At 43.9% G+C, this 26503-nt stretch overlaps 1 protein-coding gene across 1 annotated transcript in view; it reads right to left on the reverse strand.

The window, feature by feature from the left end:
- The window catches only part of Hs6st3 (heparan sulfate 6-O-sulfotransferase 3), a 733929-nt gene that overhangs the window by 19731 nt on the left and 687695 nt on the right, over positions 1-26503 (reverse strand). The window lies entirely within an intron of this gene.

Raw genomic sequence — 26503 nt, forward strand, 5'->3', positions numbered from 1 at the left:
ACTTAAAAGTGTAAATAAAATTTTAGAACCCCAAAGGGGAAAAGTGAAGATAGAAAATCTTCCAGAAAACAGATTAATAACAAGAAATAAAAATCAGATTGCTCATAATTTTCTCATAAGCCTCCCAGAGCCTGGAAATTATTCACAGCTCCAAAGATCCAAGGGAAAAAGTTTTAGACATTGAATTCTATACATGGCCAGGTTACTTACTAAGTATACAGTCAAAATAATAATAATAATATAATAATAATAATAATAATAATAATAATAGTAAAGATATGCTCAGAAAGTTCACTCCTATACTCCCTATAGAAAAAATTATTTTTTAAAAAGGAATTAATTCAATGGTGAGATGAAAGACCCTTGAATTAAACAGTGATGTGCAGGAATATCTCTGAATGAGGAGGACCTGCATATCTAGGAGAAAATCTATCTGAGAGGATGAATAGATATGAAAATCCATAGGCTGAGTATTTTAAACAACAACGAAGAAGGCAGAAAGTCGATCTCTTGAAATGATAGAAACAAAGGCAACAAAAACTCCAGGAAAAACGAAAAGCTGAAAGGGAAAGTTAGAGCAGTGTCAAGCAGAACACGGCAGCACGGATGCTGTCCTCACTGGGCACTGGAAAACCTCGACGTCTGCACTGCATCGGGACTCGGCGCAATTCCAGGCTTTGTTCTTGGGAAGAAACACACAGTGACATCATGCTTGGTGTTTATTTGTTTTTATTTCTCTATAAAAACTCATTCCAATGAATGAACTCAGAAATTTAGGCTACCCTGAAGGCCCCTATGCGAAGCCTGGAAGCCTTTCAGATTGAAGGTAAGGCGAACAGACAGGGGACATAAAATGAGGCGAGCATACTTACTTGACTCCCACACTGAGTGGGAGTTTCCTGTCTCATTTTTCAATGTGGGGAGTTGAGAGATTGCCCATTGTTGGAGAAAGAAATATAGCCTTTACTCATAAAATAAAAATGAGTTGTTTGGCCCATATCCCATTGTGAAGACACCAGTCACAGGGGTGGGTGAGTGAACAGGAGCTCTGTTACAGAGTGCTAGACTGATGTCCCTCAGTACCTTAAGGCAGTCCAATTACACTCTGTATGGGCAGCTGTCCTAACGTTGGATTCAGAGTCCATATCCAGCTGCATTTCTGTGCCTCTAACATTTTCTTACTATTTTGAGGTTTCTTCCTTTTTTGTCAGACGCTACGATAGCTGTGGGGTTGGTCAACCTGCCCTTAAGCTGCTATCTTTCTAGGAGTAAATTACAAAATTGATCTTGATACCTAACTGTTTCAGAAGCAAGGGCTTTAAATATTGTTCCTCTGCCAGATCAGGAAGGAAAATAGCAAGGAGGCAGAGCTGATCCCCCAGATGGCGGGCTCAGAGAAGAGCATCAGAGAGATGTGACTGTGACCACCTGAGCTGCCAGCAACTTCAGTGATGGAAAACTCACAGTACTAAGCACAGCCCTAATCCAGGTTCCTCCAGCTTCTGATGTGTACGAATCCCTTGGTGTACAGGACTTTACAGAAAACCCTAAGATAGTTAGCAAAGATGTGTCCTTACTGTTCAAGATTGAAGCCCAAGAAGTATGTGAGTATGTGTGTGTGTGTGTGTGTGTGTGCATGCGTATGCGTGTGCATGTCTGTGTGCATGTGCATGTGTGCGCGTGTGTCCATGTGTGTCCATGTGTGTGCATGTGTGTGTGTGTACATGTGTGTGAGCATGTTATATGTTCTTGTTGTCATTTTTAATACAAAGGTAACTACTTATATCCAAAAGAAGAAAGGACACCATAATTATTGGAATACATTACTATGTGCAGAGACTCCCCTAACACCTGGAGCAACAGATGTTTCCATGTTAGAGAACAATAGGAAAGGGCAGATGAGGAAGCTGATGACTGTTGCAGCAACCTGCTCCCCTTTGCAGGTCGCCATTGTCCCCGTGCACTAGCAAGGAGGAAAAAATGCTGCGGAGACGTGTTTGAAGGGGCATCTTCAGACTGCACAGGGAAATATTTTTCAGTCAACAATGTATCATTAGGTTTCCACAAGAAGTTCTGTTCTTCACAGTGAAAGGGTGGGGCTCTCCTACAGCAAGAGCTGGATTGCTTTCTGGAAGACGCGATGTCGAGGCTGGGAAGTGGGATTTGAGAGTGGAAACGGGAAAGAAGGGAAAGCTATGAGAGGCAAGTGGATATGGCTGGCCAGGTATCCTGTGGAAGGCGCAGTGGGAGCCCTGGCCACGGGAGCATTTCTGGAGGTGGTGTAAGAGAGATCTGAAGACAGGCATGCCTTATGATGACTGCGATGTGGTTCCTGTGTGCATCTATTGCATAAATCCTCCTGGCATGTCCACTCCTACACATCAGGAAGTTGTGCCACATGAGTGTTGGTATTCTGTCTAAGCTCCACCCCTCACTTACCTGGCAATAGCCAGGTATGCCCCGCCCCATAGACCTGGCCCACTATAAAAGGGGCTGCTTGCCCCTCCTCTCTCTCTCTCATCACACTCTCACCTCTCTGCCCCTCTTGGGCTCTCCTCTCCTCCACCCTCTCTCCATGTGGTCATGTCTGGCCTCCACTTATCTACTCTCTACTTCTCTCTCTCTCTTCCTCTCTCTCTCTCTCTCCCTTCCTCTCTCTCTCTCTCTCTCTGCCTTTCTCTACTTCCACTATACCATTAACTCCCATCCTCTGCCCTGAATAAACTCTATTCTATACCATGTCTGTGTGCGTGTGGTTCCTCAGGGGGAAGAAGTGCCTTGGCAGGGGCCCACCTAAGAACCCCCTCCCCCCACACCACCATGCCACATTCTTTAAACCCCCCCCCCATTCTCTCTTTTTAAGCCCCCTTCAATGAGTAAACAGCACATGCTGTGGATGAGTGGAACCCAGAAAGTAAGGGGGTGTGTTCTTTAGCTGAGCCAGGAAAAGGTTGCCTCTGAATTCCTCACATCAGGGTCAAAAGTGGTCCCAAGATTAGAGACCCTGGCATCGTGACCACTTCGGGAAGGGCACGTGCTCCAGTCCAGGCATCCCCAGGCGCAACGCCAGCACCTGGCTCTGAGTTCCACCTGGGAGACCCACGCTGTCCTTTGAGTACAGGCGCTTCTCTGAAGTTCTGCCCATGACTCACGCGTGCTCTGGACACATCGTGTTTGTTGTTTGTTCGCTTGCTCTTTTCCATTTCCTTTTATTGCCTAGGGAGTGGTGTCGGAGTCGGCTTTGTTTCCTTGTGAGGCAGGATCTCATGTATCCCAGGCTGGCTTTGAACGACTCTGGCCTCCACCTCCCAAGTGATGGTGTGCCACCCTGTCCCATTAGTGAGTGCTGGAGATGAACCCAGGCCAGTGAATACATGGTTTGCAATCAGGTAGAAATGCATCACAACAGCAAGCACACTGGATATGATGTATTCATCATGTTCTCATTTGTTTTTAATGAAGTCTCCTATTCATATGTTTTTAATTCCTTAATCCATCGAGGAGATCCTTAAATACTATGTTACAGCCACTGAATGTTCCATTCGATTAAATTATTCCATCTTTTTTTCTTTTTGGTACTATGCAATGAGTACATTTGCTTCCCAACATAGAAAAAGTTGAATAATATTAAGTTCTTCTTTGATATTCTTTTCACAAATAACTACATTTTTTCCTATTTACATAGAGCCCAAGGCATCTATTAAACATTTCCCAAAGACTTTTTTTTAACACTCCAGCCAAGTGAGTGAAAAAAGAATTGCTATTCTGATTCAGAGATGATTCAGGCACAGGGCCCACATCACATCAGAAGCAGAAAAGACACAGGACCATTTCTCCTTGGTCCTCCCTGCCAAGCCAGCACGCCTGAAGGCTTCTTAGCGCTTCCTGGCTAACAAGGTGCTGAATGGATGTTTCTTTCGCAAGCCTAAGGTGAGGACGAGAACGGCTTTTCACATCTGCAGCTGGCTTTTATACCAGTAAAAATGTTTCTTTTTACTTGATTAACAAGGAAAGATTGACACACGGTCGAGTGTTCCCCCTCCTCTCCCCCAGGTTCCTTATCACTTCTCCTAAGCAGACCTCATGCCGCTGGGAGGTCTTCAGAGAATTTAGTCTTAGGTAGCCTCTATTATTCAATGCTGAGTGTATTGTTTGCAGTATAGAGGCACATAATTAGACGACGGGAAATCCGAATCTTCATTTCTTATTTTTGATTTACACACGTAAAAGGGGAAGTGCCAGAGCCTTTGGCTACGGCTAGGCTCCACGGGTCCTCACCCCACAACACACGCCCCGGCATTAACTCGGCAGCACTCCAGGCAACTGAAGCCTGCTCTCTATGATCAACCTAACTAGAAATCCATTTTAAACATGGTTTTTAAGATTTGCTCATTAGCCAGAAGCCAAGCTTTGACACCACTTTACTGGAGTAAATGACTTAATCTTCTTGGAGGTTTGCTTTGCTTGGGTCTAAATGGTGATAAAAATAATACCAACCTCCAAGGGTTTCCAGTGAGAACTCAGAGACTGTACAGGCTCAGCACAGTCTGTCACCATCCCAGAAGGCTTAGCGCCAAAGCCCAGAGGCTGGCGTCTGTGCAGCACGGGTTTATGGGTAAGTGGATGACATCACCTGCTTCTCCCCTTTCACTTCTATGCCCGTTCCCTGTTCTCTGCCTTACATTGAAGGAGAGAGGGGGAGGATTTCCTAATATCGATCAGAGCCTGGGACAAAATGGACCCCTCATTTAGAGGAAAGGACCGACAGAGACCTTAAAATTAAGCCGCCGGGTGGGGCTCTGTGTGGGGCCCCCCTTCACAGCATCTTCTCTTATACTGTGACACAGGAGTGTGACACTGTGGACTCCAGGTCTAAAACAAGTTTCCCAATCAGCACCTACCTAATTTCAACTACTTTTGCCCTAATCAAATGAAACTTGTTTTTTTTGTTTTGTTTTTGTTGTTGTTGTTGTTGTTTTGGTTTGGTTTGGGTTTTTTTTTGTTTGTTTTATTTTCTATATTTGTTTACATTCCAAATGCTTTCCCCTTTCCGGGTTCCCCCCTCCCCATATGTCCCATAAGCCTTCTCTCCGCCCATTCCCCAATCACCCCCCTTCCATTTCTCTGTCCTGGTACCCTGTCCTGGTACTCCCCTACAATGCTGGATCAGGCCTTTCCAGGACCAGGGCCCTCTCCTTCCTTCTTCTTGGGAATCATTTGATATGCTAATTGTGTCTTGAGTATTCAGAGCTTGTGTTCATGAAATTTTTAGGCAAATGGTTGGAACTGGAAAATATCATCCTAAGTGAGGTAACCCAATCATAAAAGAATACACATAGAATGCAGTCGCTGACAAGTGGATATCAATTAGCCCAGAAGCTCTGGAACTTGATTTTTTATTGGGCTTATTTTCCTCCCTGATTGGGAGTCCCAACACCAACATTCTTACATCCCAGCTGTGACACTGTCACAACAGTCCCAAAGTCTCACACTAACTTCCTGGCTCTAGGCACTTAGAATTTTGTGATGGCCTCACAAGCCCAGGCAAGCAAGGTCGCTGGTCTTTATCTTTCAGGGGGCCCAAGGCCTTACAGCCTTCTCACAGAGCACAGCATGCAGGATACGAAAACATTAGTCCCACTGCAGAGCCAGGTGTCCTTAGACCTTCTGTAGCTGTGTCTTGTGTGTAGAGGAATTACAGTTAAGTTCAGGATCGTCAATCAAACTGCCTCTGGGAGCCTGTGCTCAGGCATAGAGCTTAGTGCCTGCAATATGTCCTTTTGGTTTGGCCTGTGAACCCTTCACACCCCACATGCCTAGCACCAAGCCCTCTAAGCTTCTGCCTTCCCAGACATGCTGGTTCAGGGTCCCTCTGAGCTGGATTTGAAACATCTACATGGAAATTCTATTACATTTTGCATGTGTGTGTGTGTGTGCAAATGGCTGCCATGGCACACTTACAGGGAGTCTTGGGGAACGTTATGGGAGGGGTTTCTTTCTTTTCATCTTGTAGGGTTCAGGAATCAAACTGAGATCCTCAAATTTTTCTTCAAGTGCCCTTATCTGCTGAACCATTCCCTTCTATGTTTTCTAATGACTTGCCAGACCGCAGTTAAAGTTGAAAACTACTACAAGCTTCAAGTTAAATATACATGTATTATTTATTTATATGATTTATATAATATTTACATATAAGTTATTACATATTTAATTAGAAGTTTTTATTCACATATCATTACAGGATAAAAGATAACATATTTTTAGAAATTCTAAATATTCCCCCATAAGGGTGCTCTTTCTGTCAATCTTACCTCTGTGAATGCTTACCCCGAGTCTTTTCTAGGGCTGCTTAAATACCAAGCATAATTCTTGGTTAGGAAGAGTCATGTTAGCATTGGATTACAATAAAGATTTTATTACTAGACTTCGCTTTTTAAAAAGAAATACATTATTACTGGGCTAACCAGAGCCATAACTCACACATGATGCATGTTCAGTTCCTGGCTCAAGAGCCTTTTCTCTGTGTCAATTACCAGGGCAGTAGCTCACACAGTTAGGGGTGAGCTTTCAGTCGGAAGCTAGCAAGGGTCTGGCTGCCTTCTGTCCCGTGGCTTCGAGAGTCCCGTCAGCAATGGGGAAACGCTCTCTCTCCCCACTCAGTCCTGACCCTGTCATGCTGCAGCTGCAGCTGCAGGCCTGGCTTCCTTCCTTCTTTTTGAAACCTTCATTGAAATTGTCTCACCATTGACTTTCAAATCCGCCTTATCTTCAAGACGACAGCAGGCTCCCCAAAGAAGTCCTTAATCTAGTGTGAGGTTCTCTGCAGTGTAGGTTACCATGTTCTTTATTTTTATTTTTTGTTTATTTGTTTTTAAAGCCTACTTTCAAAATCATGCTTTTCAAAAATATGGCATATTGATGGCTTCTGAACTCCCAAGCCCTGTATTTTCCCTTTTTCCTGCCCTGTAAGCACTGTAGCAGCAGGACAGGCTGGCTCCTGTGCACTTCCTAGCCTGCCTGCTTCTGATCCTCAGCATCCTATGCAACTGAGGCTGCATTTATGCAAGTGATACGGTCATCATCTGCTAGCAGAGTCCACAGCCCTCTGAACCCATGCTGGCTGCTAGAACTGGAGGTAAGCAGGGCTCCGGATGCACATTAGCGGGGAAGTGTATGCCCTGACCTGGAGGAACCAGTGGTCACTTTCACTCCCAGTCATTCATCAGAAGAAGTCACGTGACCCCAGCCAACCCTAGGCAAGCCAGGCCAGGCAGTTCTGTGGCTCCAGTGGGAAAACATGGCTAAAAGCACTCATGGGCATCAAACATTCATTTCTTTGAATCCTTTTAATATTAAATACTGAGCTCAAATCATCCCTTTTTGCTTGTCCAGCAGAGCCCAGCTGGGCGGCAGTGGTCTCCTTTTTCCCCTTTGTTCTTATTTTCTGTTCCTCTTGTTTAGCACTGTCAGAGTCAGACTGACACATATTCTAAGTTATTCTCTCATGAATATATGTCATATATCCCCTGAGACCAAGAATTATATCTTTTTGGAAGTCATTCAACCACAGTTAAGAACCCATAATAGATATTTAATAGCACATCTAGGCATTGATCACCTTTCTAAATCACAGCTAAAATCTGACATCCATAATACCACACTTTCACTTCATCCCGCCAATGTGAAAGCTCTCAGCTCTCCTGAACCGGAATCCTCTTGCAGTTCGTTGAATCCTCCTGGCAGTCTTTGCCAACGCCAGTTTATGAAGCTCTTGTTAGAATTTCATATGCATCTCAAATATAATGCACAGCATGGGACAAATAGTGAGCACAGGGCACATATCTACCGGCTAACGCCTAACGGCTAATGTTCAGAATGGCCCTGCATTAAATAACCTTACAGATGAATACATTGGTTGTAAGTTATGGAATTGCAATTAAAAAAAGTGTAATCCAACATTCTAATATAACATCAACCCTTTGTCAAAATTGTTGAAAGAGCTGGAAATGAGGTACCTTATGACTACAGTTGGGAAATACTGGGGAGGCTTAGGGAAGAGTGACACTGAGCTCAAAGCCAGGGCTGTGCAGGGAGTCCTAAGAACGAGCACACAGCGGGGTGGGCATTCTGTATCAAAGTGCAATACAAACCACCTGTGATCTTATCCTGTCTAAAGGCCCGGACTCTGCTTAGCCTAGGCAAGAAAAGGATATTCATGTTTGGTGAGAGGGAGACATAGGGAGGGCAGATAGGCAAGAAAGGGAAGCTGTGGGATAGGAAAACTGGATAAAGAATGAAACTCAGGAAGCAAGTTAAGGCGGGAGAGGAGGTGTGGGAAGGTAAACTACACACTGGGATTGGGGACAAGGGATGTTCATTTCCCAACATACAACCCACAAGGGACCACAAGTTGAATGGAGTCAACAGAAGCCGCTCCCAGTTTGCTGGTCAGACTCAAGGTCAACGTGTGGCAGAGAAGGTCACATGCCAGTTCAGACGGTTTACAGCACTCTTAGAGTAGAGCGCCACACTCCCAACCTCAAGTGCACATTGTGGGCAAGTCTGTGTCAGGGCCTCACCTAGACCACATGACTTCATCCCATCCAGTTGCCTACCTCAGCCTTGTTTCCAAAGAAAACCATATCTCAGGGTCATAGAGACTAGTACTACAGCATAGAGGTCAGAGGTCACCATGTGACACACAGTGATTCTGGAGGGGATCCAAGCACCACCATGGGCAAGACAGGATTTGGCACAGGGGGTAACCAAAGCAGCCCTGTACATTTCTAGGGATTTCCTGGAAACTGTACTCATGACTCCTCAGGAGTCATATTCTTTGTTCTTTACAAGTGACTGAAATGGTCACCTCCACTTTCCAGAAGCTTGGAATTAAAGACGTAGAACATCTGAGTCACTAAGCCAAGAACTCATAGCTGCCAGACAGATGTCATGCCATGTATTTCTGACCCAAACCCCTTGCTCTTACTATTTTTAATGAGTTTATTCCAGTGGGGAAGCCCATGAGCAGGGATCTCAGGGCAGACATCCCGAGTGAAGATCCAGACGTAGCAGAAGTCAGGTTAGACAACATGTAGACCCGCTAGAATCTGTCCAGGCCCACGAACATGTGAATCTCACATGAACCCGGAGCTCAGCCTTCAACAACACATGGGTTCATAATTATTGATCATGTACATTGGTCAGCTCATTTGTGTGCTTAAAACCACACCATAAAACTAAGAGCTTGCATGCTGAGTGTGTATGCACAACTACTGATGTCTTCTATCGGCCTGGGTGCATGTTTTATAGTGTTCTCTTTGACGTTTTCCCAAGCAGATTACAGGGCTGTAGCCCGACCGGCCTGCATTGTTCTTTCCACTGAGGTCTGAAATGCCATTTTCTGGGAACAGTTTTCTCTGCTCTGTCCCCAGTTACCCTCAATGTTCATAAATCTATGCTCCAGGGTGTTACTGTGCTCTAGTCCAACTGTCTCTTTAAATGCTGGTGTGTAATTCTGGATTATATGCTCTGGGAGGGAAGGGATGGGTATATTTGTTTCTCCGTGTGTCTCAAAGATTTGGTGACTATTCCATAAATTTTTTTTTGTGAGTTTATGAATACAAAATCTAACTGAACTTCAGATCTCCATTGTCCTGGGGCTTAGAAAGTATTTAAATTGTTTTGTGAGGAACGCATTGGTGATTCATTTGGTAAATGTACAGTGCCCGGTTTTCTTATGTGTTCTGCTTGCCACCAATATTTATAAGGTGGGGTCACCTACATCTCCAGCCACTGTTTTATAGTTAATGACCTATAGAAATACCCACAATTCCACACATTTGTAAGATAAACAAAAAGTTAATAGAGGCCCTGAAATAGCTTTCTTGCAACTTTCTTTTAAAGGCTAGGACCATCCAAACACATAGATATCACAAACCATAAGCCAAGTATCAGAGTCCCTGCATACCTGAAATACAAGTGTAGAGCTTCCTCAGAATTATTTTTAATTGAATGCCATCTAGATATAACTGTCAAACAGAAACGTTATAATTTGGTGGATGCTGTCTTGGCTCCACAGTAAACATACTTTTATGGAAATTGGTTGCTACAGTGCATTAACCTCTTACTGGGGACCCAGGGAGAAATACCAAGGTCTGTATTTTGCTTCTGTAGAAAAACATAACTATTTTTTCATATAATTAAGTCTTCCTTGCGTTGAATGAAAGATAGGGTATCACAGTCACTGTCGCTTTTAATAAGGGGGACAATGTGATACAGAATATCAATGAAAAGCTGATTTAGGAGTTTTTAGCACACAATGAGCTATAGCTGGGCAATGTCCATTGTGCTGTCATTAGAGCCATCACCACCATCATCGCTGTCACCACCACCACCACCACCATCATCATCATCACCATCACCACCACCACCACCACCATCATCACCACCACCATCACCACCACCACCACCACCACTATCATCATCACCACCATCATCATCATCATCACCACCACCACCACCACCACCACCACTATCATCATCACCACCACCATCACCACCACCACCACCACCACTATCATCATCACCACCACCACCACCACCACCATCACCACCACCACCACCACCACCACCACTATCATCATCACCACCACCATCACCACCACCACCACCACCACTATCATCATCACCACCCCCATCATCACCACCACCATCACCACCACCACCACCACCAATATCATCATCACCACCCCCATCATCACCACCACCACTATCATCATCACCACCACCACCACCACCACTATCATCATCACCACCACTATCATCACCACCACCACCACCACCACCACCACCACCACTATCATCATCACCACCACTATCATCACCACCACTACTATCATCATCACCACCACCACCACCATCACCACCACCACTATCATCACCACCACCACCATCACCACCACCACCACTATCATCATCACCACCACTATCATCACCATCACCACCACCACCATCACCACCACCACTATCATCATCACCACCGCCACCATCATCACCATCACCACCACCATCATCATTATCACCACCACCACCACCACCACCACCATCACCACCACTACCACCATCATTATCATCATCATCACCACCATCACCACCACCACCATCATCATCATCGCCACCACCACCACCACCACCACCACCACCACCATCATCATCATCTTATTCTCTTGGCATTATTTAGGTTCATAAATCTCTAAGACATGTTCATGGTCAGTGATACCAGGTAAACTTACTATAGGTAACCTTAGCTTCATTGGAATCTCCCCCTCTCCGCTCCCCTCTCCCCCGCCTTAGTTTTCCCTTAAACCAACTTCCTCATTTACATATTTCTGAGTATGTCTGCATGTGCTTTAAGCACAGTAGCCTCTGATCTTAGCTGTCCAGGCTTGTCCGCACTTGCGCGAGTGTTTGTACGAGGGAAAATGGACACTGAAGAGGCGAAGGGATCTGTGCCTTAAAGGACCGACTTCTGTGCCCCAACGCTGATAAAACACCAGCAAAGCTGCTCTATCGGTGAATTTCTGCATAAAACACACCAAGTGGCTCATATGGCTTCTCCCACAGTCTGTGCTCCCCTTTCTGTTGCTGTGAAAATGTCCATTTTAAAACTGCACAGAAGGCCGGACCCTGAGAGAACACAGACAGACAGGGGAAGAAAGATAGGATTCTCTCAGTGCCGCACAAACCCCGGGCTACCACTGAATCACAGGGCGCACTGACCGAAGGAAGGAGTCTGATATCATTATTAAGAAAGACAAAGTCATGTTCTCTTTATTCCCAGTTGTGGCCATGATTAATCTATGGGGTTCATAAAGAGGAGCAGCCAGACACAGGGCTGTTCGTTCACAGAGAATGGATAAGTCTTGTGCAAGAAACACAAGTTGAGAGTAAATCTTGTAAGCCCCTGTCTCTGCCCTAAATATCCAGGTGTAGTTGGCTCTCCTGCTTCCTCATACCACACAGCCTCGGAAGGCCTGTAGAGGACCTCTGGGGTTCCATGTACCCCACTTTTCTTCGCAGAGTTCAGTTCCCTATGTCCTGATAAACTCGGTTGCATGATTCCCCCCACTGACTACACCCCCACTTCCGGCCTCTGCTCCAGGTCTTACTCAGCACAACATGGAGGAAGCCCCTGGAGGGATGCAGACGCAGCAGCGGTCCCATCACTCCAGCCTGCGGCTTTGGAAGCCCTTGGAGGCTAGCTTTCTCTCAGAGAACCTGAAACAGCTGAGAGTGGGGCCCACCAACCTTACCACTGACACCTTCCCTCCAGCATGGCGTCAGAAATGTCTCTTCAGGAGCATCCCTTTCTACCTCAACATAGAAACCAGTAAATTATATTGCAGCTCATTTACGAAGTGCTTGTTTAACAATATTATGGGCTAAAAACAGAATCAGCATTTTCCCCCACCGTCAAGATTCCAGATGCTGCAGCTGGGCAGGAACCTCCTGTGCCTTCATTCAGAACCTCCTGTCTATGCCCTTTCAAAACTGGACGTAAAACTATTAATAAAAGCCAAATTGTGGCAAGATTTCAAATTCAAACATATGTCTGGTTCTTTTTTTCCAGAAAAACTGAGTCCTAATTTTGCATTTAACTCTGAGTCTGTGTGTGTGTGTGTGTGTGTGCGCGCGCGCGCGCTTTATAAAGAGAAAAAACAAAACACTGTTTCTTACCGGTTTGTGCAAAGTCATTGTCACCTGCCCTCTGGGTACAGTGAGGATTGATGGCTCCTGTCTCCTGACAGTCCTCCAGTCCCTCCCTGGTCGTAAGTTAGGGATATGAGCCCATTAGCAGCAAATGTTGCTCCAGTGGCCTTCAAGGATTAACGTACCTCCTGACGCCCAGAACTTTCAGGTTACAAATATGGTTCAATGAGTTAATGAGCTCATTAGGTAATTGTCAACTCTGCAAAGATGAGAAGTGTTATTGTTTCTGTGCTTTATTAAATCCCAAGAAGTAACAACCATGAAGAGTAAACACCTAGAGGATTCTGGAAAGGTAGCCTGGTGTCATCTGCAAAAAGAAAACAAGAACCAACTGACTCCTGTGCAGCACAGGACAGAGAAGACAGCACTGATGATGTCCCACGGGTGACCCCAGCACCAGGGAAGTTGGAAAAAGACTGGGAGTAATGATTTAAAAGTCCCTTTGATGTGCCTGTCGTGAAGAACAATTCAAAGTCAGGAGAGCAGAGTTGTGGTTTCTTTCCATGTTACCATTGCATGAGAGATTACGTGTGATGTGTGAGCCAGGCACAGTCACATATGCCATGCAACCAAATGGGAGACACAGCGAGCCTTTTCACAGGGAGGCATGAGGTGCCCTTTGGAGACAAGACAGTTCTCCTGGCACAGGGAAGAACAAGGTGAGCATATCTGAAAGTGTGAATTTTCTATAAAGAAGGGCGAGGTTAGCCCAGCGCAGTGTCTGAGTCACCGCTGCCATTAATGAGTGGTGTCGTGGAAGATGCTCAGCTGGCTGCTTCCAGTCAGGGATTACACAGCTCAGACAACCTGTTTCTAAGGAGAGAATTTAAAATTGCATGAGCCTCCGGATGGTCTGGGAATATGTTCAATCCCTCGGCGTACCAGCGCATTTTGAAGGATTGGAAATCCTACACAGAACAGCCACAGACTGAATGATGGATAATTAAACATTCCCGGGTCCATAGGAAGCATGTTTAATTTAAGATTCTTGCCAACATAATAGCTAATAAGACTTCTGAAAAGAGCAAAAGTGTGTGTGAAGAACTGACAAAAAGTTTCCCTCACAAAATGAGTTTTGGTGAGAAAAGAAGAAAGTTTCTCAGTGGAACACATGGATCCAAAGGTTGCTCTCAGTCTATAATAGCATCTATTGTAGACTTGGCAAGCATGGTTCCTTTAGACTTTGTGAGGGTGGGGCTGAGCCTTTCTACTGTTTCTGCAGTAGTGGCAGCTCCTTCTTTAATAACCCTGTGTCCACTCTTCCCACAAACCAAGAACTCTTGATATATCTGAGACATTAATAATTTGTCATTCATGCAAAATATCACACAAGGTTGGGTCAGGATATAGCCAGGTCTGTACAGGAGATATAAAGTAGTATCTACTTGTGGAGGGGTTTCCACAACCTTTCCTTCCTGACAGATTTCTTGTTAGGAGTCCATTCTCAAATAAAATATTGTGAAGTGTTTCTTAAGGAACACTTCAACTAAGAGAAATCAGGTTTTGAAGAAACTAAAAGAGAGCCTGAGTCATTAGTGATTCCCAAGCTCCTGGTCTAGTCATGATAAATATGTGGAGTTCTGCTCATACAAGACTGTAAGTCTCATTATTACTGAGTGCCCTTGACTTGAGTTCTCTTTTGGCAGCTAAGACATTCTTACAATTCAAAAGAGATAACCATGTTCAGATCCCAAGCCCCATGGGTTTCAGAGATATTTTCGTGTAAATCTATATGTTGACTAATCAGAAATAGCACCAGGCATGGGATCTGATCCTGCCTGGTGACAGCAGACTTGGGCATGTCAGTCAGACTCTTTTTGCATAATAATAATCTTATGACCAGTGATCTGGACACCCTCCATGACGCTCTCTTGTTAATGTTACCCTAGACGCCCAGCCGTGCTCTCAGCTGTCTTAGTTACTGACCAGATCACAAGAGCATCTATACAACTAGGTAGGAGAATGCTCGGGAAGCGAAAGCCTAATAGTAACACACACATACACACACACACACACACACACACACACACACACACACACAAATACAAACACAGACACCAGACAAAAGTAGGTCTGACAGCTGTATTCAAATAGGAAATCAAGTGAGAGAATGAACATCACTCAAGATAAATAAACCTTAAAGGCATATGGTATATTGGACAGCGACTGTGCCCACTTCCTTATACCTAATCCATAATTAAGTGCAAAAAATATCAGTATTCTTTCAAACCTCTTAGGAGACAGGAACCTGAGGTTTCTTCTGTATTTGAGATCATGGAGATTTTTGGAGAAGGATCAAACAAAGAGAACTGGAGTAGCCTGGGATGGAAGTAGAAAAAGAACAGATTGGTTGTGCTGACACAGAAGCCAAGAGAAAGCTCATGGAGCTGGAGTTGAGAGCCATGCTCCTGAAACAATTATGCAAGAATGGAGACGGACCATGAAGACTTTGTGGAAAAGGAGATGAAAACATGCTTGAACGCACTAAGGGACACATTGAGGCTGAGAAGCTGGGGTAATAGCTATACACACTTTTTGGTATTTTTAAAAGATGTGATCAAAAGAGATATGGCCATGATAAAAACCTCTAAAAGTGAGGCTATTTTCTGTCTCTTGAGGACATGATAAGACATGCCTGTGCACCATGCAGATGATACAAAGAGGGAAGACGCTGGTGTATCAGAGAGAGGCAAGATGGTGGCAGGAAAACAGTTCTTGAGAATGGAGCTAACAATGTAGTATTTGATTTCTGATGGGGCTCAAAAAATGTTATTCATTATCCCAACATGGGACAGGGAAGGGTGCATTGGCAGGGAGGTAAACTGGAGATTTACTGATGAGACTCTCAGTGAGTTGCTGTCTCTGGGCTGCTATCCTAGACAATACAAATGAAAAAAAAACCAACAAAAATGAATTTACCAGAAAAAAAGCAAATATCCTATATAATTTCCTTGGTAGATTTCAAACTGTTGACCCTTAGATAAAAGCACAGAATAAGATAGAATTTGTCTGTAATTGGAGGACACTCTAATTATTGAGTGAGCCCTTAAATGGACCGCTTCTTTAGAATCAACGGGGTATACTTTGGAACAGTACAGTCCTGAACTTCAATGCATGAAATTCTTAGGCAAATGGATGGAGCTGGAGAACATCATACTAAGTGAGGTAACCCAGTCTCAAAAGATGAATCATGGTATGCACTCACTAATAAGTGGATATTAACCTAGAAAACTGGAATATCCAAAACATAATCCACACATCAAATGAGGTACAAGAAGAACGGAGGAGTGGCCCCTTGTTCTGGAAAGACTCAGTGAAGCAGTATAGGGCAAAATCAGAACAGGGAAGTGGGAAGGGTTGGGTGGGAAAACAGAGGGAGGGAAGGAGGCTGATGGGGCTTTCGGGGAGTGGGAGTCCAGAAAAGGGGAAATCATTTGAAATGTAAATAAATATATCAATAAATTAAAAAAATTTAAAAAAAAAGAAAAAGAAAATAACCCTATGATCACTGTTGGAATAGTTGGTGGTAGTGCAATGGGAAGAAAGAGCTATGGGCACGGGAGACACGAGGTGCACACCCTGCCTCAAACTGATACAGCCGTCTACACTGATGGCACAATGTATCTCACCACTGCCCCTTCCCCATCTGTGAATGAATTATTAAATTAATAACTTCATGTCACAAATTTGATATGAAAATCAAATTGTGTGAGAGCAGCAAAAATAATAATGCCCCTGAAAGGAAGAACAATTATTATTTGTCTAATATCTGCCATGAATAATAGTTCTGAACAGTAACACATTTTTTCTCTCTCTGAACATACACCTGCCACACACTCATAGACACACAGTGCTATAAACTCATCTGTGTCCTTCAAAAATTCACATTTTGATATCAATACATTAGTAAGTTACTGTGTTTGAGATGCCTTAAAAATCAGAATCAATTAGTACAAAGCTGTTAGTTGTGGGCACAAATCTCATGTCTCGTGTGTCCTTATCAGAGGAACAAATGGATTCTCAAGAGACATCAGAGGGAAAAAAATGTGCAAGATCACAGGACCCCATGGAGACACCATGAGAAGCTGGTGGTTGACAAAGTTAGGACAGGAACTTCAGAAAGAACAAACTCTATTGATGCCCTGATCTCAGTCTTCCAAACTCCAAAAATGTAATATATTACTATATATATTTTATTAATATATGTAATATGTATTTAAGCAAGCCTTCCTAAATAGTTTCTTATAGAAGCCAAAGCAAGCTAACAACACACACACACACACATACACACAATCTCTTATCCTTTCTTGATCTTACAATGTGGGTGTTAGAATTCTCATCTTAACAGTGAATGAGGACATCACAGTTCAAAGAATTAGGTGACTTCCTTGGGGTTAATATGCCCAGTAAATGCTTACACAGGGCACTGTAATGTTTGCCTTTAGTTAAAGATAATAGTAAAATATGGGAACTGTGGAAACACAACTTTCAGGAAAGCTGCTTAAGTTATTTTCCACAACCACCTTCTTAAGTAGGATCCAGTTAAGGTGCTGTGATGTCATAGACTCCCAATTAATATGCTATGATGTCATAGGCTCCCAGTTAATCTACTATGATGCCATAGGCTCCCAGTTAATATACTATGACGTGATAGCTCACTGCTTGTATTTTTCTTGTTTGCAGGGCTTTAAAATCATTATCCCTCTGAGGCTTATTAGCATTTTTAAATTTCCTTCTTATCGAACATTCTATGGGTGCCTTATTGAAATTCTATCTTTCAAACTCAATTAACCAAATTGTTTATTTTTGCCATCTTTGTTCTCATCTCAGGCAAGATAATTCCAGGGACTACAGCTTGCCAGTAGAGCAACCGAGTGCTCAGCTGGGGACTCCAGACAGGGCCACACTGAACAGGACAGTGCTGCCATCAGATGGCCCTGCCTTAGCTCAGCGGTATACTCTGTGGCCTTGCAAACATCTGGGCTCCCTGTTTTTCCCTGCAGCTCTCTACTTCTATTAAAGGAGCTGCCAAAAATCTCCCTGGTGCATCTTCGCCTGGGAACTGTGTGACTTCCAGCAAAAGGGTCAATAAATATAATTAAAAGGCTCATCCAACTGGATCTTTCTCTGAGTATCTTCCCTTGGAGGGCCAATCGTCCCCAACGCATAAATGGATTTTTATAATCGTGAGGTCTGTGAGAGGTTGCAGATGTCCTCAGCCTATCGATTTGCCTAGTTTGATGTTTGGTCGGTTGTAGTCGGTCCTCAACCAAGGAAGGACACACCTCTAATTGTAGAGAGTTAACAATCTTCGTTGCTTTCCTGTCTGACTACTCGGCCCTCCCAAAGGCCTGCCTGTTGATTGACTCAATTCTTACACAAGCGACAGTGTGATGGCTCAGGTGGACAGCGGAAAGCCAGGGTAGCCAACCCCTTGGATCACCACTGTTCAACAGCTCTCTGCCTTCTTCCACATGTCACTCCCTTTCTTAACTAAAGCTCTCAAAGCTGCCGACTGTGGTTTCTTTCTCATTATTAAGAAACACCTAAACTTGATGAATTCAAGCCCAAAGTCTGAGATTAATGTCCTATTACTCAATGAAATCACGTCTTAGCCAGTCGGCATGGACATTATATGCATCTGTTTGCTTAGAAGCGTCCCCACATTGCAGCTGCTTCTGCATGACAGAGTCTGAGCTGTTGTCTATTTTTATAAGTCCAGGTGCCCAGTGATCCTGAGGACTGCTGCCTTATTTTCATATTCTTCAAAAGAAATGACAATGTAGTTCATCTAAAAAAATATCTTCTGCGTCTGGAGTCCTGCTGAGATCTGTTTATCGTTGTCTAGTGAGAAGGAAAAATATGAGCAGGCCTGAAACCTTCAAAGGTAAAGTTTCTGTCTCTTTCACATAAGGGGTAGCAACAAATGAAGATTTCATCCTCAGTGATTGACTTAGATAAAGTAAAGGCTGGATGAATTAGATGTGTTGGCTGCTGGTTCAAGCGGGCTGAACCTTACTACTTCTGCAAGGCTAGGAACGGGAGGGAGGAGCTGCTGGCAACATCAAGGTTAAACCAAGAGTAACCTGGCTTTATGTTGCTTTTTTCCTTCCAAAGATCCCCAAGTCTACAGATGTGCCAACGACACAGACCACAGCTGGACACACCGTGATGTCCAGTGGGCTAGACCACTCGGGCTCATCGCCATGGAGAAGCAGCCCCTCCAGGAATCAGCTTCGCACCATTTGGTGGAAATTACACACGGGATGCTTGTTGCCATGGGGACGGGAGTAGAAAGACAAAGTTCTTCGATGAAAACTGGTCTCTCACCACAAAATCTTTTCTTTTCCCTGGGCTTCTCCTCAGGCCCTCTGGAGGCCATGCTTGAAGTAATTTCCAAAAAAAAAAAAAAAAAAAAAAAAAAAAAAAAAAAAAAAAAAAATAGAAAAAGCCAGAAACTTGAGTGAATACAAGCACAACCTTTACACAGATTCTTTATCGTCACTTTTTTATTGAGTGTTTGTTTGAAAGACTCAAGGGCAGTGCTACTGAAGGAGTGACAAAGGGAGCACATTGGTGCAGTTTCGATGCGTTGCAGCGAAGATGAGTTGAGGCTGAAGAAGAGCTGCTTTCAAGTCCAACCTCAGTGCATTACGGCTGTGTGACTTTGATGAAGTTACTTAGCCCCAACTCCTCGGATAACATAATACAAACAAACATGTTTAGGGGATGGAGATGGTTCAGTGGTCAAGCAACCATGCCTGGTAGCTCACCACTTCTTGTGACTAGAGCTCTAGGGAGTCAGATGGCCTCTTATGGCCTCTGCAGGCACCCGTATACACACTAGTGTACATGCACATGTGCACACACGTGTACATAAATAAAAAGCAAAAAAAATACCTTTTAAATATAAATGGTTTCTTTTAGCTCATAGAACTAGTAGAGGAATTAAGATTTTTTTATGGGCAGCTAGCATATTCAATGTACCTAGAAAAAATACATCAAAATAGATTTTAACATTAGATTGGCTCATTAGTATGATTATATCGCCATGATGACGTACCCAGTACTTTGATTAGCACTGGGTTACAAACGCAGGGCTGTGATATGTGCTTGCACAGTCGCCCAAAGTGTGAGGGTCTAAGAGAGGACGAAGGGGTCTGTACTGGCAGGACTTTGCTATAAATAGTTTGGAATGAGGTGGGAGGAAATTTGAAAGAAACTAAGGTGAACATCTAGTTTTCAAAGAAATACTCCAATCAGGTCATAAGGTGGAAATCACACATGAAAGGCAATGTGATTTGCCAAAATATAAATAAGAAAATCCATCCACCGGAAGAAGCTTTGTGCACGCTGCTTCCATCTGCAAGAGAAATGCCAGAAAGACACTTAATATTCATGGCTGACACATCTTCTTTGTACTGTCAGTCAGCTGGAACCAAAGCACACAGCTGGTTAGAAAGCACAGCTCTTCCTCACGCTTCTTCTGGTGACCTTAAGCAGCAAATCAGGCATGGAAGGCTGAAACACTTCCTGCTGGCTTCCTCTTCCTCTTCAGAGGCAGGACAGTGACCAAAATGTGCCCCGGACTGGCCAGCATCCTTTCTTCACCTTTCAAGTTCTTATCAGAAGCCAACACCAGATCGTGAGAATCTAAATCCAATTATCGGTCTCCAGAACGAGGGAGAGAAAGCCCCGAATACCTGGTAACATTTCTTATTTGCAGGCAAGGTAATTTGTTAGATAGAAGCTTCACTCTTGTTTTTACAGTACTGAAGTAATGCAGAGATACTTGAAAAGGCATTCTTTGAGAAAATTTGCCATAAATATTCAGAGAAATCTAAACTTTGGGAAAAATTATTAAAATACATCTGTGTTTTTAAAAGACGATACATTCCTTGAGTCAGATCCTACTAGCTTTTACAACACACTTTCCTAGAATCCTAATATGCACAGGCTGATACTCATCAGATTATTTTTTGTACATGCATAGGATATAAATGCCTAATTACAAACTCAGGATTTTAGCTTTTTATATACGAAGTGAAAAATCTCCAGCTTTCCACTTCAGTCTCTGCTCAGAGGGTGGAATACGGGCGCTGACACACGAGGGGATAGCGCGCTGATGTGCTGCACTCTTCCGGAACAGAAAGTCAGTGACCCACTGCCATTTCTTCCGGGAGCTCAAATCTGTCAGAAATGTGAAATCAGAAACAGAAGGAAATGCACGCCTCAAATCTCCTTCAATAATTCTAATTCTCCTTAGCACATCACAGTATTTAATCAGTAAGAAAATATTTGGGTGAAGAAGATTCAACAAAAATGAAGCGCATTATTTTTAGACAATATTTTATGGGTTGGATGATTCTTAGGTCATATCAATGCCCTTACTCCCGCCTGAGGGATCACTTAAAACTGGCTTATATGTCCCAGGGCATCGCCGTGGAGAGAAATTCCCAGTGTGCTAGCTTTCTGAGAATTGATCGCACATTTATACATCTCTGCCTTTTGGTTACCGAGCCAACTCTAAAGATCCCAGGATGACAGAGTGTGCTTGTGATCCCGCAGTACGAGAGACTTAATTAGACATCAAATGTGCACTGCCTATGGTTGTTTAAATTATGTAGGCACACACTACTACTCTCAGACCCACACATCGGAAGGAAGCGTGAGTAACAATACAGTAAATCCCTCTTTGACACAATGGGATGCGGGGAAATACCGCGTCATCGCTGGCAGCCTCCCGGCTCGCCCCTCTCCTCTAATAGTTTGGGCTGTTTCATATTTCACAGTTCATTGCTGCTCATTCTGTCTCCCCACTACCAAGTCCGCCTCACTTCGCATTTATCAACTTAATACCTTGGCTAATTTCGTCCTAGAATAATGTTTCTGTTTATAGAAGTCTAGCCCCTGTGGCAGGCAGCGAATACTCAGGGGTTTCCGGGAAGCAATGCTAATGCACACTGGAGTGTTAGGAGAGGCCCTCCAATCACAGCCCAGCACCCACTCCCACAGCCCAGTCTGCCCCAGCCTTGGGGATGTGATTAGGATCCTGCTGTGCACAGCTGTTCTCAACACATCTGACACATCCTGGGACAGAGAACTGCAGAGGGTACCTCAGGACCAGACCTGGCAACCCTAATGAGAGGAACAACAAATAATTAATTCTTTCAACTGAAGGTCAAGGGCTACCTTGTGTTATCAGGAGGCTATGCACTAATTGCTCAGGGCCAAGGACGTGTTCCATTCCCCTCCACGACAAGAACCACACAAGACCAAGGTGAAGCAGGGTTCGATCTGCTCAACAAATTGGTGTGTTGCCGAGAGGGAAGAACTCTGGCTGATTAACGGAGGATTGATGACTGCGTATGTTCCCAGGTAGAACCATCTGGGCAGGTGTCTTTTAACTAAGATTAATAAGCACATGTCACCACACGTTACAAGAGGCCCGATGGTGGAGAATCAAAAATTTCTGAGTCCAACTGTCACGCTGCCACTGAACAAATATTTTTTTCCAGATAAACAAAACATGGTTCCAGCATGGATAGAGAAAGGTGACCTACCTGCACCCATAATAGTTTATAACCAAGGTACATAGTTATCCTCCTCTCTGGAAAAGTGGACTTGAACCAGAGGCTTCTCCGCCCAGGCCAAAACACGGGGTGTAAGATTTCCTCTCAGCCAAAAATCTGCATGCATGGCCCCCAGTCAACACCTGAGCTTATCAGGTTCTGTCTGCTGCTAAGCAGCGAGGCATTCCCAGGTTCTTCTCAGAGATTGGTGGATGACGGCCATGGGTACCTGCCATTGCCAAGGACAACCGCAGAAAGATGAAGACCATGATGCAAATTGGGAGTGTCTCAAAGCATGCCACGGAGTGCCACGCGCCACCAACTTAAAGTTAGTTCCTTCTGCAATATGAACGTGGGTCAGGGTCCTGAACTCCCAAGGAACTATCTGAGCTCACATTTTGTTTTCAAATGAAGGAACTAAGCATGTTTCCTCTCTGTAGCTGATGTGGGGAACATTATTTTACGTCTCGCTGTGAAACTGTGGGTGTCGCTTTCTCACAGTGACTGCAAAGTCCCCGGGAAACAGTACCTAATCTCCTTGTCTACAAAAGACGATGATATTCATGCAATGGAACATATATTATTATATCTAATACGTGATATGGTTGTGTAAACCATATATTAGAATAATAAAGATACAAGAAATAATAACGCCATCTGTATTGCCCACAAAATCCTTCTATCAGTGAAGACAGGCAGATCTCTTACCGTACACCTGCATGTCCCCATGAACTGAAAGCAGTCACCGGGAGCAGAATGTCAATGTGACGTCCAGGCACCCGAGAGAAGGGGAGATAGAGAAAGGTCTGAACAGGACTACACTTCGAAGTTATAGCATATTACTTTTCCCCACCAGGTTGCAGTCATTAATGTGTCTTGGATGAATCACAGAAAAGGTGTCATTTTCCCAGATTATATACATTTTTACTCTTTATATTTTGGCAGAGTTCGCGCATGTTTCCTGTTTGATGGCCTGGAATCAACCACCTGTGTTCAGAAGGCTTCATCTAGGTTATCAGAGACCAGGGACAATCAATCAGGAATCCTGTCACGGGCCAGAGCTAGCTAGGTAGTGATTACATAGTATGCGCTTGTCATGCCACTCTGCACAGAGCTGAGAGTCATTATATATTTGTGATTGATGAAGAAGGAGCGAGGATTGGCAGGGACCCGAAAGACCAAGAAGGACAGAAACCAACATGACAAAAAGAAGCATCCTAATGCGGAAGTTCCGCAAGGTTCAGTAATTTGGAGAATCAACTGCTGTTGTAGGAGGGAGTCGTCTCGCAACCTAAGCAGAACTTATTGTACTCTTTCACATTACCAAACTTAGGACCTGCTGCTAGGAATGCCCACAGGAGGAAGGAGTCTCCTTGACAGCATCTAATATCAGTCGGGAGCAGAGAGGAAGGAAAACATCGAGGCACTGACTCACCAATGACTGTGACCGCTAAGGACATCCCGGTGGCCGCCCCTGCCCCTCAGCTATAACTATGACATTTCTCTCTTCCTCTTTCTCCTTTAAAGCCCATCCATATACCCACCCCTCTCCATCTCCTTCAAATTCACAGTCTCTTTATTTTTTCACTGTGCGTGTGTCTGTGTGTGTGTGTGTGTGTGTGTGGTATGAAAATGGGGGAGGTAGTAACAAAAATCTGTGGGGACTAATGCATAAGCCAGTCAAAGATTTTATGAATGGCCTGGTGTCAGCTACTGAATCCTGATACACAAGCCTTCACGTCCAGGGATAAAGGAAGTCCATGCCATTTTGTCCTCAAGAAACACTTACCAAGCAGACAAAACTAAAAAGCCACCTTAGGTTTTATTTCCTTTCATTCTTCTGTAATGTGCTCACGCGAACACACACACACACACACACACACACAAACACACACACACAAACACACACACAAATACACACACAAACACACACATACACACAAACCCACAGTCAAAATTTATGACTCAGAACTGTTCCTGTCTAAAAGAACTGCATGGACAAAAATGGAGAAGAGACTGAAGGAAAGGAGGTCCAGTGACTGACCCAACTTGGGATCCATCTCATGTGGACGAGGGGCAAGGCTTGACACGATTACCAATGCTATGATGTGCTTTCAGATGGGAGCCTGACATGGCTGTCCTCTGAGAGGCTTTACCAGCAACTGACTGAGACAGATGTAGATCCTTAGACACAACCAATGGACTGAAGTCAGGGACCCTAAGGTTGAATTCGGGGAAGGATTGAAGAAGCTGAAGCGGGGGTGGTGGTGACCTTATGTCCCATAGGAAGACCAGCAGTCTAAACTAACCTGGACCCCAGGGATCTTCCAGAGACTAAGCCACCAACCAGACAGCATAGAGGGTGCGGTCTGAGGCCCTGGCACTTATATAGCGGAGGACTGCTTGGTCTGGCTTCAGTGGGAGAATATGTATCTAATCCTAGAGAGACTTGAGGACCCAAGGATGGGGGAGGTTTGGTGGGGGAGGCACCCTCTTGGAGGCAAGGGAGAGAAAGAATGGGATGAGGAACTGTGGGAGGGGGAACGGGAGTGGGCCACAGATGCAATGCAAATAAAATAATTTTTCACAAAGGACTGGCTTTTGAGTGTCTGCTCAGCAGCAGGGCTTACAGATGAGGACACTAATGTCTCCCCTGTTCAGAACTTTAGTATGCAGAGTTGCATCTTAGAATTCCCTACTCACCCAACTGCTCATTTTCTTCTCTTCGTGGTGATTGGTGCCCACAACCATTCATTCTGGTTTCGGAGCCCATTTGAACTCAGTCTGATATTTTTAAGGTTGTGTCTAGTTGTAAAATATAACATAACTTAGTATGTTTTACTTGAGGTCCTCGCCCCTAATTAAGATGGACTTAAAAGACTCTTCCCAGTCTCTTACTTAATACAACTGCAAACATTGGTCAGAACACAAAGGAAAGAACTGTACAACAATTCTGAAAAATTAATCATGGTAGACCCGTGGGCGAAAAGCAGAGCTCAGCAGAGCATCGCTTCCGGTTTATCTTTACCTCTCAGCTGAGCATCACTTCCGGTGCATCTTTGCCTCCCAGCAGAGCATCACTTCCGGTGTATCTTTGCCACTCAGCAGAACATGGCTTCTGGTGTTTCTTTGCCTTACGTTTCTTCTCTCTTGTAATCAGAGTGCCCTCGTTCACCCACACAAACAGAATGTTCTCTGATAGAGCAGTGGGAGAGTTGATCCTTGTGGGACAGATTGTAGAGGGAAGACTTAATTGTTGTTGCTATTGTTGTAATTGTTGGTCTCTCCTCCCGAAGCATTCAGAAAATGGTCCGGTTCAGGTGGGAGCCAGAAATTAGAGAAAGAAACCTTTCTTCTAACTAAGGAATTATGAGGGTAAGAATACAATCAGGGAGGTTTACTAAGAATACAACCAGGGAGGTTTACTTCATTTCCTGGACCCTAACCAGGACTCAAACAGTGCAGTGAATCTCGTCCTGAATTTCTTATCTCTTCAGCATCCAAGGAACCCTTGTGAGCGAGAAAGTATGAAAAGGCAGGACTAGAGAGAAAAGAGCCAGCTAAAGCAATCTCAATGAGCTACGTATTAACTCTGGGCTCACTGACAAATAATGTATGAACATAACCGAATCTAGAGACCATTAAAGTATCAAAAGCTCTGAGAACTGAAATATCAGGGAGACAGCTGCCTGTCCAAGACAAATGGTGATGAAGAGACCCAGAGATGTTGAAAATGATCAGGTATTATAATCACGAACTCAAAATAGTGCATAAGAACATTTAGCCTATGTACAATAAGGCAATTGCCTATTAAATTATATTTTTTAAAGGTCAGCAATCTCCATAAAGTCACATTATGTGCCATTCAAAAGCTTTAGAACCCAATGATAAATTCTGCAACATATAAAGAAACATGAAATGTCCCCCAAATACCTCAAGGAAAAAGATAAAAAAACGAAAAATCATGGGAAGAAACAATGATTCAATTTATAATGGATTCAACTATAATCTTAAGATTCAAGAAGCTCATGAGTCCCCAGAATGATAATTCAAAAAACAACAGAAAACAATAAACCAAACAAAAATAAACAAACAAACCTCTACACCCACTCAGACTTCTAAAAATTAAGGACAGGAGATCTTACAACCAACCAGAGAAAAGT

This window comes from Apodemus sylvaticus, chromosome 8 (genome assembly GCF_947179515.1).
Source record: "Apodemus sylvaticus chromosome 8, mApoSyl1.1, whole genome shotgun sequence".
NCBI classification, from domain to species: domain Eukaryota; kingdom Metazoa; phylum Chordata; class Mammalia; order Rodentia; family Muridae; genus Apodemus; species Apodemus sylvaticus.